Genomic DNA, 16,368 nt, shown 5'->3' on the forward strand with positions numbered 1-16,368 from the left:
AGAGAAATGATAATATCCTTGTATTCGAGAATTTGTGCAGAATTTGAATAAATTGCTTTGGAATTTTTTAAGGACAGAAAAATAATTCAAGTTTGAATTAGATTCAAACTTGAGTCATTTTTGAACCGTACCAAAACAACTCCAAATGGGATGAAACTTGGCAGAGAGGTATAAGGCAGGGAGTAAGATTATCAGGAAATAAATGAACATAAATGCAGGAGGGAATAATGTCACTTGCAAAGCACGTAAGAAGGGAGGGAGAGGTGATGATACATGGGCATGGCTTGAGAGAAGAGACAACAAGGATTGATGCACACACAACATAAAAGCCACACATAACATGAGGATGAGTGCAATGCACATGATGCTCATGGCAACAACATGAATGACCAAATGCAATATGACAAGAGATAGGCATGGCAATGCAATACAAACAATGATGAACATGATGCAAGAAGAAAAATATGACGATGGCACCCATCATGATCATGGCATAAACATATAGGAATGCAATATGCAAAAATAATTATGATAAAGCAATAACACAATAACCACATGCCAACAACTAAAATAAATGAAAGGCAACTAGAGCATCGGTCTCGGTGCATTAAACTAAGCTAGCACTAGGTGTAGCGATGTTTACACCAATTCTTCTACACATTTATTCGTCCTCGTGCACATCATCACAGCATGCAAGATCGTAGAACCGGAGATCCCGCGAGATTTGTGTGCTTAAGTAGGCATGCATATTATGTGACTAGCAGTAATATGTGACATTGATTGTGTGTGAATTGATTGTTGTTGTGTGCTTTTGTTTAGTTGAGTTTTCTTTTGCTTCTTTCTTTTTGGGCACCGGTGTTACATTAATTTTCCCCTATAAAGAGTTGCTCATCCACCGACACCAGACTCGAAGAAGCAATAAGGATTTCAAATATTTGGAAGAAGCTCAGCTAAACATTATGGTCTACCCAGTCAACTCCATTATGGCATTAATATCTGCTCAGAATACCAATGGTGTCTTGGATTGATTATCAACATCAAGTCCCGATCAGTACAAAATCCTCGCAGCAACAAGACAAGTCAGGTACAAGATCAATGGTATATTTTCATACAGAGGTATGGATCATATACAAAGTTTTGGCTCAGCAATGCATGATGCTTGAAATATATTACTAGCCAAGAGAGATGTTGGGGACCAAGTGTTGGTCGTGGTAGTGATCGCCAGAAAAATCACCGTTTGAGACCAAGTGTTGGTCATGGTAGTGATCACTGGAAAGATCACCGTTTGAGACCAAGTATTGGTCATGGTTGTGATCGCCGGAAAGATCACCGTTTGGTTTTGAGCACGAGGTGATCGAGATGGTATATTGCTTGGCCGGTTAGCCAAGAGAGATCTGGTTATGGAGATCTGAGATGGTGATTTATCAGTATTGTAGTAGTTTCATATCATGCTTAGTAGTTGTTGTTGTATCCTGGTAGCTGTTAATTTAATTAACCTACTTAATGCTATGTTGTTGTCTTGCCTTCATGTTTTTGGTTATTGTGTGCTTGCAAGTACATTCAATGTACTGACCTGGCGTGTCATGACAGATTGCAGGTGATGGCGTGATTGCTTGATTGCTTGTCGTGGTTCCCATTCGTGTGAGCTAGATCGTGTACCAGCCAGAGTCCCTGCGGAGTGGAGTTCACCACCTTCGTCATTGTTCCGATGCTAGAAGATTTCCGCTGCTTCGAGTTGTTCTGCTGCTAGCATAGAGCAAGTGTAGTATCGCAGGCATAGTTTCGCCGTGCTGATGTGATTCTTTGTAACATCAGACCCGTGTATTATTATTCTTGTAATAAGAGCTGATTTGTTCTTTGTCAAGAAGTGTCGTATTCCAGAGACTTCTTCTCGATGGTATATTGCTTGTTTATTGCATTTGGTTGCTGCATTTGTTTGTTGCATAGCATGCATATAGAATTATTATTTGTTCCTAACAGTTTATGTGGTGAGTGTAGCTAGCATCGGTTCGGATCCACTACAGCTCAACCTTTGCATTTCTCTAGTTCCTTTTTCTTTTGGTGTTTGGTGTCATTTCTGTCCCAGTAGAGTGATGCCAAGTGATCCCGACACTGTTTGCAAAAATGGTGCTCAGGTATCGCGCCGATGTCTTTCTTTCAGTCCCGTCTATCGTTTCGGTGATGGACATGCTTCTATTCCGGATCGTTCTTTTATTTTGTCGTGTTGGCAACCCTTAATGATCTTAGTTATCAAGAAAGGGCAATATCAGTACTCTCAGTTTTTCCCTGCTATCCTATTTGCTCGACGAGTACGGATCTTTTTCCGCCCGCTTGATAATAATGTGGTGGCGACCTTCGTGTCCCACGGCATGATTACCGAGTGCGTCCTCGCCTCCGAGCTAGTCCAAGTTGCCACCTGGCTAAGCTAGCAATTGGTGTAGTGTTGTTTACACCAATTCTTCCACACATTTATTCGTCCTCGTGCACATCGTCACAGCATGCTAGATCGTAGAACCGGAGATCCCGCGAGATTTGTGTGCTTGAGTAGGCATGCATATTGTGTGACTAGCAGTAATATGTGACATTAATTGTGTTTGAATTGATTGTTGTTGTGTGCTTTTGTTTAGTTGAGTTTTCTTTTGCTTATTTCTTTTTGGGCACCGGTGTTACATTATTTTCCCCTATAAAGAGTTGCTCATCCACCGACACCGGACTTGAAGAAGCAATAAGGATTTCAAATATTTGGAGGAAGCTCATCTAAACATTATGGTCTACCCAATCAACTGCATTATGGCATTAATATCTGCTCAGAATACCAATGGTGTCTTGGATTGATTATCAGCATCAAGTCCCCATCAGTACAAAATCCTTGCAGCAGCAAGACAAGTCAGGTACAAGATCAACAGTATATTTTCAGACAGAGGTATGGATCGTATACAAAGTTTTGGCTCAGCAATGCATGATGCTTGAAATATGTTACTATCTGAAATAAATGAGTGGCACCCCGGCTCAGAGAAACTGGAATGCCCCGTGTTCTAGCCCAGAGATCGAGAAGAAGTCTGTAAAATACGTTGTGGAGCTCCGGGTGAACACGCGGCATCCCGCCATGGCCATTGGAGGTCGTCGAGGGGGTGGAAACTGGTCCTGGTGCATGCACACCGCCACCTCCTGCGGCAGTATGCGGGCCTGGTGTAGGGGTGCTAGAAGTACGCGCGCTTCTCCTTGAGGTCGTTGCACCACCTGGTAGCTCACATCCTCCCGAGCTAGCGCAGGGCGTGGCAGGTCGCGCCGTGGAGCCACACGCCTTGGCCCAACGATGACGCCCTGGGCCGGAGGTTGTGGAGGAACCCCGTGAGACACGTCGCCCGCTGTAGGTGGCTGTTGAGGCAGTGAGCGAGCGGGAGCGGCGGAGCCCCCAACCATGTTGACGAGCTCAGCGATCCGCTCCTCTTAGAGGTCGCCGACTGGGCGGTAGCAAAGGAGCTCCCACGCCATGAGCAGAGCGGCCTGTGCGTCCGCCTAGCCGTGACGCGCGTGGGAGGACGAAGCCGTTGGGGTCAGTGATGCAGTAGCAGTGCGCCCGTCACGGCGCACCGACGGGTGAAACAATGAAGCTTGCTGCTCGTGGCCGGTAGGGCCCGTGGCGGCGTTGGCCACCGGAGAAGGAGCACGACGAGCACAGCCATCACCCGCCAGAGCCGTCGGAGCAACGCGAGCGGCGACCGCGGCCTGATGCTCGGCGTGCATCGGCCATGGAGTTGTTGGAGTGGCGGTGGATCGATCGACGGAAGAGAAGATCTGACGCACCCCTACCTGGCGCGCCAAATGTTGGATTACCGATTCCGCAAACCCTTGAGAGGTTCGAACTCTAGGGTGCATGCGGAGATCTCAACCTACCCAGCATGCCTACTCGCGATCCTCCTAAGCCTACCGCGATGAGCTCGAAGAGACAAAGAGACATGACAGTTTATCCTGGTTTGGGCCACCTTGCAGTGTAATACCCTACTCCAGCGTGTTTGGTGGATTGCCTCGGAGGGCTGAGGATGAACTAGTACAGTGGATGAACTAGCCTCAGGAGGTGAGGTGTTCTTGAGCTGAAGAGAGCTGGTGAGGTGGTTGGATCAGAATGGATCCCCCTCTCTATGGTGGTGGCTAAGTCCTATTTATAGTGGCCTTGGTCCTCTTCCCAAATGTTGGCGGGAAGGGATCCCACAACGGCCGGATTTGAAAGGGGAGAAGTAGTACAGCTTATCCTGACAAAAGTAGTCTTCGCCTGCGAAAAGCCTCTGGTCGTGACGCTGCAGTGGGCTCGGTGATGACCTCCGTCCTACCATCCTGGCGGTCTTGGTCTTGTTGCACCAGAATGGAAACCTTTGGCTGATTCCTCGGGACTCCGCGCATGTGGCTTGCCTCCCTTGCACAGAAGAGGAAACCTACGCTCTGCGCCCGCTGGCGCCCGCCTGGCGCCCACCTGGCCTTGGTCGTCATGGCTCACGTGAGCTGAGCCTTGTGAGGTAAACCTTGCATAGAACTCTCAGCCCCTCCGGAGCCAGCCTGAAGAGGTCGATCCCCTCGGGGGTCTTGGCGTCGTCTGCCTCGTGAGGCTTGGCCCCTAGCGAGGGTCTTGTGCTATTGATGTTGAAGCTGGGCCGTACCAGGCCGTCGATGAAGCCACACTGCTGGCCGTAGGCAGGCAGGGCTAGATACCCCCATACCCAGAACACCGACAGTACTGCCACCAATTTGAACTAGCGGCCCTTTCGGCTCAGGGTTAGAATGGCGATTTCACGAGTCGGGATTTGGCAGTTGGAGGGAGTTTTTGCGTGCGTTGTAATTTCGGGATAGCAAGCACGGGTTGTGAAGGCGCCAGTTTTGGGAGCACAATATCTGAATTTTCGGGATATAACAAGGCGCGGGATGAATTTTAGGGACAAGCCTAACGTGTAATATTGTACTTGTACGTATCAAATCAATTCACACTTCCCTCAACCAAAAAAACGAAAAAATAAAACTATTCACACCACACAAAGAGAGAGTCTTGTCCAGGTTTACTATACAAATGCTATTCAAAGCTACTCCCTCCTTCCATCTATATAGGGCCTAATGTGTTTTCGATGCTAACCTTGACCAAATATTAGAGAAATAATATATGACATGCAACTTACACAAAGCACACCATTAAATTCGTGTGTGAAAGGAGCTTTCAATGATATAATTTTCACATTGTGCATGTCATGTACTATTAATCTTGTCAATGGTCAAAGGCGGTCTTAAAAACTGCATTACACCCTATATAGATGGAAGGAGGGAGTATGAATCCATGTTATGTCCAATTAAATTTTTTTCTCTGGCTGTATAATGCATGTAACCTACTCATACCAACATTTTAGTGCATTCCAAATGTTTATACTACCGCTGCAATTCGAACTTAATTTGAATTTGTTTCTCTATTTTAATAAGAATCTACAATCATGATTGTTGCCAACTTCAACCATCATTCGTGTATTACCTTAACCACACACCACATGATTACTATAGAGATAGATATGAAATATGTGTACTATATGAACTCGAATTCAATTTCTTGAATACACTTGATGTTGATTCCAAATAATAGTACATTTGATGTACTAACTATATATTCATAATCTAAACCATGTTCCATACGTACACCGTGTTAATCACACAAAGTATAGTGCCCCGCCCCCTACATTATGATAAGTATTTAGCCCTGAGCTGCAAAAGCCACACATTAGCCCAAATTATAATCAATGTTCTATATATTATATGTAGTACAAGCAAGATGCCCATGCATTCCACGGAACATCAACATGATCAAGGGGAGGCCTTATTTGCAAATAAGGAGAGGGGTGTGGGTATCTTTTTTCAAAATTGCCATTGTTTCCTTCCTATTCGTTAGATATAAATTGGACGGCCTATATTGCAGGATGGCAGGCAGACCATCATCAACAACTCTGTTTTTCATAAGAGTAGAGATAAAATATATTATATGTAGTATAACATGTTCATAACCACACCATGTGTATCACCATTATATATATTCACACATCCGTCGGTTTAAAACACTATGATAAATTCTTCAAATATCTGAATTCGCTTTTTATAATGAATTGTGATCTTTATTCGTCTTTTACACCCACACAATCCTCTTATCTTTGTAGCTAGCGCTAACCTTCTCACGTGCATGCACACGCCCGCATCCCTCTCACCCTCCCTCAGCATTCTCTAGCTCCATCGTGCAAATTCATCTTTTCAATTTAGGTCGTTCACCCACGGTATGTGTAGGCCCGCCAACTTCTTCTTTTCGGCAAACATCAATCGATATGCCTCTCTAGCCAGGTGTGCCTAGCACAAACACAAGCTTCCCCTCTTCTCTTATCACCATCCATGCCTCACTCCCACCACTCTTTTCATCGATCTCGTACTCGCACACTCCTTCCCCCTCGATATAGTATGCCTCTCGCACCACCTCCTAGATGCATCCCTCTCTCTCTATCAATACAAAAAAATACACTTCTGTGATGATACGTGTTTGTCACAGTAGGTCGCATTTTTTGTCATGCATGTACATCCATGATGATTTTATGACAGAATCAAGATAGTCATACATGTGTTGTCGTAGAAGTGTTCCATGGCATTTCCAAAATTATCATCATGGAAGTATCCACTTCCATGACGATAAATCACGGGTCACAGAAGTGCTTTCATCAAGGGTGACCGACATGTGGCATCCACCGTAACGGAACATCGTTAACCTATCGGGTCGGGTTTTGGATCTGATAACCCGTTAACAGCCCCGACCAATGGGAATTTTCCACGCGTAAAATCATCATTGGCTGGAGGAAACACGTGTCGGCTCATCGTTGGGACAGATGTCATCCACTCATTGGACAGAAGGCGCCTATGATACATCGACACGTGGCACGGCCCAACAGAGGCCCATTCTTGAAAAAGGTAGCCCCGTTTGTCTTGGTCAAAAGGTGGCGGGCCGGGCCATGGAAAGCCCGTTAACGGCCTGTTCGCATATAGCCCATCTACAGCCTGCTAACCCAAGGCATGTTACGCCCTATCCAAATTAGGCCAGTAGTGTCATCTGGGCCATCAAATATGATTCCAGCCCGTTTTCACTTCTGGCCCATGTATGGCCTATGACATCTTTCGACCCATATGAGGCCCTTTGTAACTCTTGGCCCATTAATGGCCCGTGGTGAAACGGGCCCGTAATGAACAGTGTATCATTTTACACCCATTAACGGCCCGTGGGGAAACTAGCCCGTAATGAACAGTGTATCACTTTATACCCATTAATGGCACGTTATTCCGTTGTGTCGTTTCCAACCCATGTTATCTTTCGGCCTTCTCAAAGCCCATTTATTCTTGGGCTCATTTCCAGCATTCGTTTACTTATGGCCCATTACTGTCATTTTCTGCTTGTGGGCCAAATTCAGCCCGTGGTTACAGTCGGCCCGTTTGTGGTCCGCTAAAACGTTGGGCCATTTTCATAGCGTCATCAAATACGGCCTATTGACGATGGCCCGTTATGGTCGGCCCATGAACGGATGATTCCAACTCTAGCCTGTTTACGACCATAATGCGGTCTGTTTGGCCCATGTTTGGCCAATCAATCATACGGCCCGTATAAGGCCCATTGATGATACAGCCCATAGAAGACCCATTTCTACGGCCCGTAGAAGGCCCATTGTTTCTATGGCCCGTAGAAGGCCCATTGTTTCTACGGCCCGTAGAAGGCCCACTATTTATATGGCCCGTAAGAGGCCCAGTGTCACTACAGTAAATATTCGCCCATGGTTATTGTGGCCCAGTTTTAAAAAATAGGTTATTGCAGCCACTAGAAAACCGCGGAAAAAGAACTGCAATGACTACAAGCAAACAAATAAAAAAGACAACAAGGAAATAAATAAGCAAGCAACTAACGCTAGGCTATCATGGCTATTACACATATTACATCCACTGGGCATCAAAGTTTGCCACCAGTGCAAATATAGGGAACAAAGCAGCATATCATGTACACTGGTTGTCAAAGTTGGCGACCAGCGCAAATAAACGCCACAGCAAAACAAATCCAGAACTGAAAGCACTTCAGAAAATCTCAAGAAACAATATCCTGGGTACCCATAATGCTGGCAAGATGCTTAGCAAGCTTATTAACTTTCTCTTGTTTGGCGCTTAAATCCTCCAACGCTTGTTGTTGCACAAGGAAATATGCATCTGAATTCTACAGGGACTTCCTCAGTCCTTCAGCTTACTGTCGCAGCACATCTGATCATTGTCTTTCGACGTGAAGTTGAGTCTTAAGAAGACGAACTGATTCAGGCAGCGGGTTCGAAGAGCTTGTGCTAGCAGTAGTGGCCAGTAACTCGAACACTACATAAAGACAGGACTTTTGGGTTCTCTCACTGTCATCAAGATAGTTTTTATCTACTTTCTTGGAGACCAACAGGGATGTCACACTATCTTGAACATTATCTGCATTACTTCCTTTACCATTGCATAACGCGGTACTGTTCTCCAATATTTTGTCCGCATTCTAAAAGAGAAACAAGCAGACACATCACATGTTTACCATGTTGTATATGAAACTCATTTTGGTAAATGAGTTCAGTAGTAAAGTGGATAGGATAACATCATGAAACAAATATATATCTATGTACCATGGTCACTTTATGGTCTATATCATTCAAGTTTTTGTTGCCAAATCAAGATAGAGACACAGTTCAAATAATATTTGTTCAAGACAAAGCATAATAGACAGAATATAAGTTTGGGAAACTATACAGCAATAACAACACTTGTAATGTGCATGACATGAGAACATAACTGTTTATTTAATTGAAACTGAAATCAACATAGAGCAGGTTACAACAGAAAACCAGTTAAAGAAACAGGTTTAAAACATACCGGTTGCGCCATTGGAGTTTCAATTCCATCATTCAAATTTGAAAATAGTTGGTATGAGTAAATACAGTAATGCAAGAGCAAAGGAGTATAAACCATAGCTACAGAACCTGACCTAAGAACAAATCTTCTTGTCCTTTAAGCATCGAGTTGGGATTCGGAGTGGTGGTCCTCGTGATTTGGGCACTGCAGTTGCCTTACTAACTGCTCATGTTTGGGTGCTCTGTGGTGGAGAGGGTGTTGTGTCAACTGGAACTGGGTTACTATCTGCCGGGGTTGGGGTTAGAAGGGGTGTAGCTGGTTCTCTGTTCGACTGGGTAGGGGTACAATCTGCGAGAGTCTCGGTTATGTGTGGTGGATCTGGTGCTTGGGCAAGTACAACCGTGGTTCTATCTGCATCAACTGGTAGCACTATCTTTTCTGAAGACCGTGTGTTACTCCCTTAGATACTGCCATCACCCTCTCCAATTCAAATGGATGATAAACAAGAAAAGTAATTGAAATTATAGACATTGTATGATAGACAGGTGCAATGGATAGTGGGGAATAAAAGAGGGCATGAAATAATTCATATTTATGTTGTCTAACCAAACAGGATAGCATGACACAATTTCACATATATGATGGCTAATTAACATGATAGCATGACACAATTTCACATTATCATGGCTAACTAAAAAAGATGGAAAGAAATAGTTCAAAATATGAGACTATGTAAACAGGATGACATGATATAACTATATAATGTGTTTATTAAATAGGTTGGCATGCCATAATTCACATACATTCACGGATAGAATGCCATAATTCAAAATATGATGACTGTAAAGACTAAACAGGATGAGATGATATAACTATATGATGTCTTCATTAAATGGGTTGCCATGCCATAATTCAGATAGATGATGTGTACGTACTATGTAAACATGATGGGATGATATAATTCAAATATATGATTTATATAGTAAGCAAGTAAGCAGATGGCAATCCATATATGATGTAAAAACTAAGCAATGCAAGACAACATGCATGACATGGGTAATATAACCCTGCCAAGTTTGAGCATAGACCTCAGGGGGAAATAGGACTGGTCATCAGTCTCTGAATCCTCCTCTGAGGAGCTCTCTGTAACCAGCAAGATGTCTGCTTCAGCAGGTAGCAATGTCTGCTCTGAATACCTTGTTTTCACTCTAGATACTTCCATCACAGCTTCAAATGGCTGATGCATAGGAAGAGTAGTTGAATATACAAATGTTGTCGACAAATGGAACACGTAATACAAAAAAATAATAGGATGATATAATTCACATACATGATGACTGGCTAAACAGCATGGCATTGCATAATTCACATATATAATGCCTTTGCAACAAGATAGCATTGTATAATTCACATATATAATGTCTTGCAACAAGATGGCAATGCATAATTCACATATATGGTAATTAGACACTGAACATGTGGCATTCACACAAAGCATGTCTAAACTAATCAAATGACATAGCAACGCGAGACACCATACGCAAGATATGAACAACATAACCCTGCCAAGTTAGAGCATACACCTCGGGGGGGATAGGACTGGTCATCTGTCTCTGGATCCTCCTCTAAGGATCTATCCATAACCAGTGAGATATGCGCTTCGTCAGATAGCATAGTCTACTCTAAAGACCTTGTTTTCTCTCCAGAATTTGCCATCACCGTGTCAAATGGATGATGCACACGAAGAGCAGTTGAATGTACTAACATTCTTGACAAATGTAATATGTAACAAAAAAAGGATGGCCTGATATAATTTACATATAAGATGACTGGCTAAGCAGGATGGCATTGCAAAATTCACATATATGATGCCTGGCTAAACAAGATGGCGTTACATAATTCACGTAAACGGTGAATAAACTAAACAGATGGCATTCGAACAAAGGATGTCTAAACAAAGAAGATGACATATAATTTACATATAAAGTAAGCAATGCAAGGAACCATATGCATGATATAACCAACATCAGCATGCCAAGTTAGAGCGAAGACCTCACGGGGTAAATTGGAGTTGTCTTCTCCTTCTGAATCCCCTTCAGAACAGATATCTTCCTCTCGATTACAATCCGAAATGCGTGGAGGGGGGTTGCCTTTGCGCCTACCATGGAGCGACGTCTGCATGAAATTTTATTGCCATGCAAGGCTCGTCTCTTTTGCTCTACATGTTTAGTTCCATTGTTTACAATAACTGTCATGCATAGGAATAAAACATAGTGAGATTATGTAAGAAGTGCAGGCAGAAATACAGAGTGATGGTAGCAACCTATGGACAGACCCAAAACCAATAATAGCAGGCAGATAATGGCTTCAGTTAAAAATACAGATAATGGCTTCTTTACTGTTTGTTTCCCACCCAACATGAAACTCATAGTAGACACGGGAGATTAACCAGATAGTAGATAGATACTATTGATTGCGGCCCCGGTATGTACCCCACAACCATTTAAAAACTCAAGTTTGACCATTGGTTTGGAGCTGACTCAGAGTCTAATAGGTGAACAGGACGATAAAGTAGCATGTAATATTAAGCGATGCATAACATAAGTAGACACGAAAGAGTGCGACCTCTCTTGCGGACCCGTGTAGTCCTCGAGGTCATCTGCTCAGTTGATGATGGTAATGCAGTTTTCATGGCTGCCGGCGGCGGGGAAGAAGATCTGAGGCGGCGAAAGACAGTCTGGAGGCCGGATCCCTGCTGTGCTGGACCCTTCTGTCGTTGGAGCAGCTGAGCTGGGGTGGACCACGGCGCAGCAGGAGCGGGACAAACCACGCAAGGTTTTCTTTGACAACTATCTGTAAGAGAAGTAATTCTGTAAGGGCTCGTTTGAATTGGAGGATTACAACAATGCAGGGATAGGAAATAGGCAGGAATAGGATAGGAATGCACGTGCAAAACAGAGAATTTAAAAACACAGGATTTCTGCCAATCTGGGTGTTTGATTCACAACAATTGGAAGATCATAGGATGCAAAGAAGCATGGTGAGATTAAGTCAAACCACAAGAAAATGTACGGTTATAATGCTATTATGCTACTATATCTTAGTCTTGTTCTTCATGAATAGGAACTTGAAAAGGAGGACAAGTGAAAATTAAAATTCCTACGATTTTTCTTGCAAGGAGACACTAAAGGAACAAATCCTACAGTTTTCTTTTGCTCCATTCCTTTGAACCAAATTCATGAATAGTACTACCATAAGAAACTTTCCAATTCCTATGTTTTTCAGTCACTTTTCCTTTTCCTTTCAAGCACTGGCGATTCTAGTAGGCAGACTTGAGCAAGAAAAAACCTACACTCAAAAATTGTTTTTGTGCTACTTCTATTACTTTGGACCTAGGCGACTGCCCTACTATCTCAACTCCCAGGGCCATCAACAAATGCACAGCTCAAACGCGCAGAGATAAATAATGATGGCGTTCAAGAGAGTCCATCACGGAAAGCTAAGTTGCCTGGTACCTCACTGCTTGTCATATAGTAGGATAAAATAACCGTATTTCCCGTTACTACATGTGCTCAGTGGACAATATATATAACATGTAGAGTAAAAAAGAGATGCAACAAGTGTACAACCTCTTGGCGAAGCCATGTCGATTTTAGCATGATTGGGTTGGCCGATGAGGATGCTCCGGCTGACTTGGCTGTCGGAGGAGGGTAAGAAGATCTTAGGCGTCTGGAGATGGAGCCCGAGGTACTGCTCCGCTATGATGTAGGGTTTAGTCGTTGGAGCAGCTCCGGTGAGTTGTACGACGCCGAGGCTGAAGCAGGACAAGAGAGACAACGTTAAACTGAGTGGAATTCTAATAGCATCTCTAATACATGACGTAAAATACATAACCACAAAGTGCTAGATGTAAAATACATCAGCCGCTCATCTCTGAACTTAACTGTCGAAACTGAATTTAACTGTCGAAACTGAATTTAACTGTCGAAACTGAACTTAACTGTCGAAACTGAACTTAACTGTCGAAACTGAATTTTGCTGTCAAAACGGAACGCACTAGCAAGGTGAGGCTACACGTCGGTTGACTCACTTTTTCATCTCTGGTCAGTCGATTTTACAGCAGCTGGATACGAAATCAAGGGCCTGCAGTTCATCTTCAACCGCCACCCCCCTGAGCTGCCAGCCACCACCAGCCAAATAGTATCCCCCCGCCGCCCGCGGCCGGTGATGCGCCGCCCCGGCCGCCCCGAAAACACTCCCCACCGCCGGTCCATCGCCGCCCCGGCCATCCCTCTAGGCCCCCCCGTGCCGAGTTTTTCTCTAGCGATCCCCACGCCACTGCCCCGCCACCGCCGGCGACCACCGCCCCCACCCTGATCCCTAAGATACATAGTGGGGTACCTCTCCGGCAAGCCCCCTCCCTGCTGCGGCTGGTTCTTCCTTCACCCCGGCGAGCCCCCCACCCCCGGAAAATTGACTGACCCAAAAGTTGATTCAGTCGAATGAAGTGTAGCTAAATCGGAGAAACATCACAAGAAAGAGCAAGGGCAAGAGCAGCAGCAAGAGCAAGAGCAATAGGAAGAGCAGACCAGGCAGGGGACCGAGAGCAAGAGTTGAGCAGTAGCGCGAGCGAGAGCTAAAGCAGTAGCAGCTCCTACTGATGTGGATGTCACCGACGAGGGAGCTGCGTCATGGAGGAAGTGCCCGGTGATGCCGCCGTGGATGGAGCCGCGACGTGTCGGCTTGGAACCAAGCGCCGGCAGCACCGTGAGATCGGATCAAGAAGAAAATGCAGTGATTAGTGTACAACCTCTTTGGTGGCGCCGATTAGGCCGCAGTTTCATCCGAGGAAATGGTGATGATGATGCTCTTCCGGTGGTGCAGGTGAAGACGGCGGTGTGGGAATGGAGGTGGCGCGAAAGACGAGGGTAACATCGGGGCAGCTCCTTAGAGGTGGAGGAAGGGGTGGCTGAACCGGCGGGACAATGAGATCAACGACGGATCCTCATCTGGTACGGTGGATGAGGGACGTCGAGGTGTTGCTGTGGATGACGTTGTCGGGGAAGAGGCTCCGGCTGGGTGGCGGACGGAGCATGGTGTAGGGCTTCGTCATGGGTTATCGCGGCGTTGGTGTATGAATGGGTGGGCGGATGGGATGGCAGTGGGGAACCATGGTTTAGGGACGTGCTTGTCCGAAATGTGGGGTAAGTTATGAAAGTACCCACACCGATTTGAGGCGGTTCTTTCGGTTCAGGGGTACCACGGGCATTTCGCGTGTCTGGATTTCACAGGAGGTGGAAGTTTTTGCGCGCGTTGTAATTTCGGAATAGCAAGGCGCGGGTTGAGATGGAGGGAGTTGTCGGAGCATGACGAGACAAAGATATATCTTAAATATTTCGGGCTAACAAGGCGCGGATTGAAATTTCCGGACAAGCCTAATGTGTACTGTACCAAATCAATGCGCACTACAAATGTCATTCAAAACTTTGAATTCATGTTATCTTCAATTAAAATATTTCGATACATGTATAATGCATGCAACCTACTACTCAAATGAACGTTTTAGTGCATTCCAAACATATATACTACCGCTTAAATATGAACTAAATTAGAATTTGTTTCTCTATTTGAATAAGATCTATAGTAATGATTGTTGTGAAGTCAAAGCATTCGAATTCGTTTCTCTGTTTTAATAAGATCTACAATCATCATTATTGTCAAGTTAAACCATCGTTTGTGTATTATCTTCACAGCACACCACATGATTAGTCTCGAGTTACATATGAACTATGTGTACTATATGAACTCGAACTCGATTTTTTGAATCCACTTTATGTTGATTTCAAATCACATTACATTTCTAGCTCTAGCTAGATCTTCATAATCTAAACCATGTCTCATATGTATAATGTGTTTATCAGATTATGTATGGTGCCCCGCCCCCTACGCCTACAAGTATTTAGATGTGAGTTGAAAACACCACACATTACCACAAATTCAAATAAAATGTGAGAATGTTCGATATATAGTATTGTTTAGATTGTTCGATGTTTAGTTGTAAGCTGCAAACGCCACACATTATCACAAATTCAAATAAAATGTGAGATTGTTTGATGTATAGTATGGTTTAGATTGTTCGGCATTTAGCCGTGAGTTGCAAACGCCATGCATTATCACATTATGGTATAACATGTGCACAGCACGTGTATCACCGCTATATTCATGCATGCATATGTTTAAAACACTATGATCTCCTATTCAAATATATGAATCCGCTGTCATATCAAATTATGATCTTTGTTAGTCTCGTACACCCACACAATCCTCTAACCTTTGTAGCTACCACTAACTTTCTCTCGTGCATGCACACGCCCTCCTCGCCGTCCCCCTCCCTCGGCATTCTATCCACCGGGCACATACATTTCTTTTCTTTAGGTCGTTCTCCTAGAGTCTCCACAACTCCTTTCTGACACACATCGATCGATAAACCACTCCAGCGATGCCTGCCTACAACATACACATACACCGATCGATAAACCTCTCCAGCGATGCCTGCCTACAACATACACACACAACTTCAATCTCCTCCTTTATGTGTCCTTGCCTCGTGTCACTCATACGGTCACACACACGTGTAAACTCTCGCCCCTCTTTTCATCGATCTCACAGTCGCACACTCCTCCCCCTATCTAGCTACTAGCTGGGCCTCTCGCACCACCTCCTAGCACAATTCTCTCTGTCTATCCGTCTTGCTGGGCCTTATTTGCCTCTAACAAATGGACGTACACCGACCAATCTCTCGCTACACATATAGCTAGCTAGGTCCTTATAACTCGTTTTTACCCATGCGTCAATCGATCTACCTCATTAGTTATGTCTCTCTCTTCCTCCGACAAACAACAATTGATCTGCCGATCTAGTTAGGTTTGCTTACCAAACACATGGTTCCCCTTCATCATCCATGGATGCGTCCCGATAGATCTATCGCGCACAGGCACACACAGAAACACATCCCCACTCTTATTGATAACATTCCAGTTACACCCTCAGTTTCTCTAGTAGGCCTCTCCCACCATCTTCGAGAAGCAACTCCATCACCCATCCAGCACTCTACCCCTCTCCCTCCCTATCTCTCTCCTCTCTCTCTCTCTCTGTGTGTGTCCCATCATATTTCCCGTCCTTCAGTTATGTATGGATGTCGACCGATCTCCCTCAAGACATAGCTGGGTCTCTCCTTCTCAACACATATACGAGTCATTCTACCTCTATAGTTAGGCCTCTGCCTACCCCTCATCCCACCCCTCCCCCCCACACACACCTATACATCGAGCGCTCTAGTCATGTCTCCCTGCCACACATAAACTTGACATGTGCCCTCTGAAGTTCCGGTAGGTCAGTCACCCTATATCTTTGACTTGCACACACACACAATTTCGATGGCTCTCTTCA

Source organism: Triticum aestivum, chromosome 4B (assembly GCF_018294505.1).
Source record: "Triticum aestivum cultivar Chinese Spring chromosome 4B, IWGSC CS RefSeq v2.1, whole genome shotgun sequence".
In the NCBI taxonomy this organism is placed as follows: Eukaryota; Viridiplantae; Streptophyta; class Magnoliopsida; order Poales; family Poaceae; genus Triticum; species Triticum aestivum.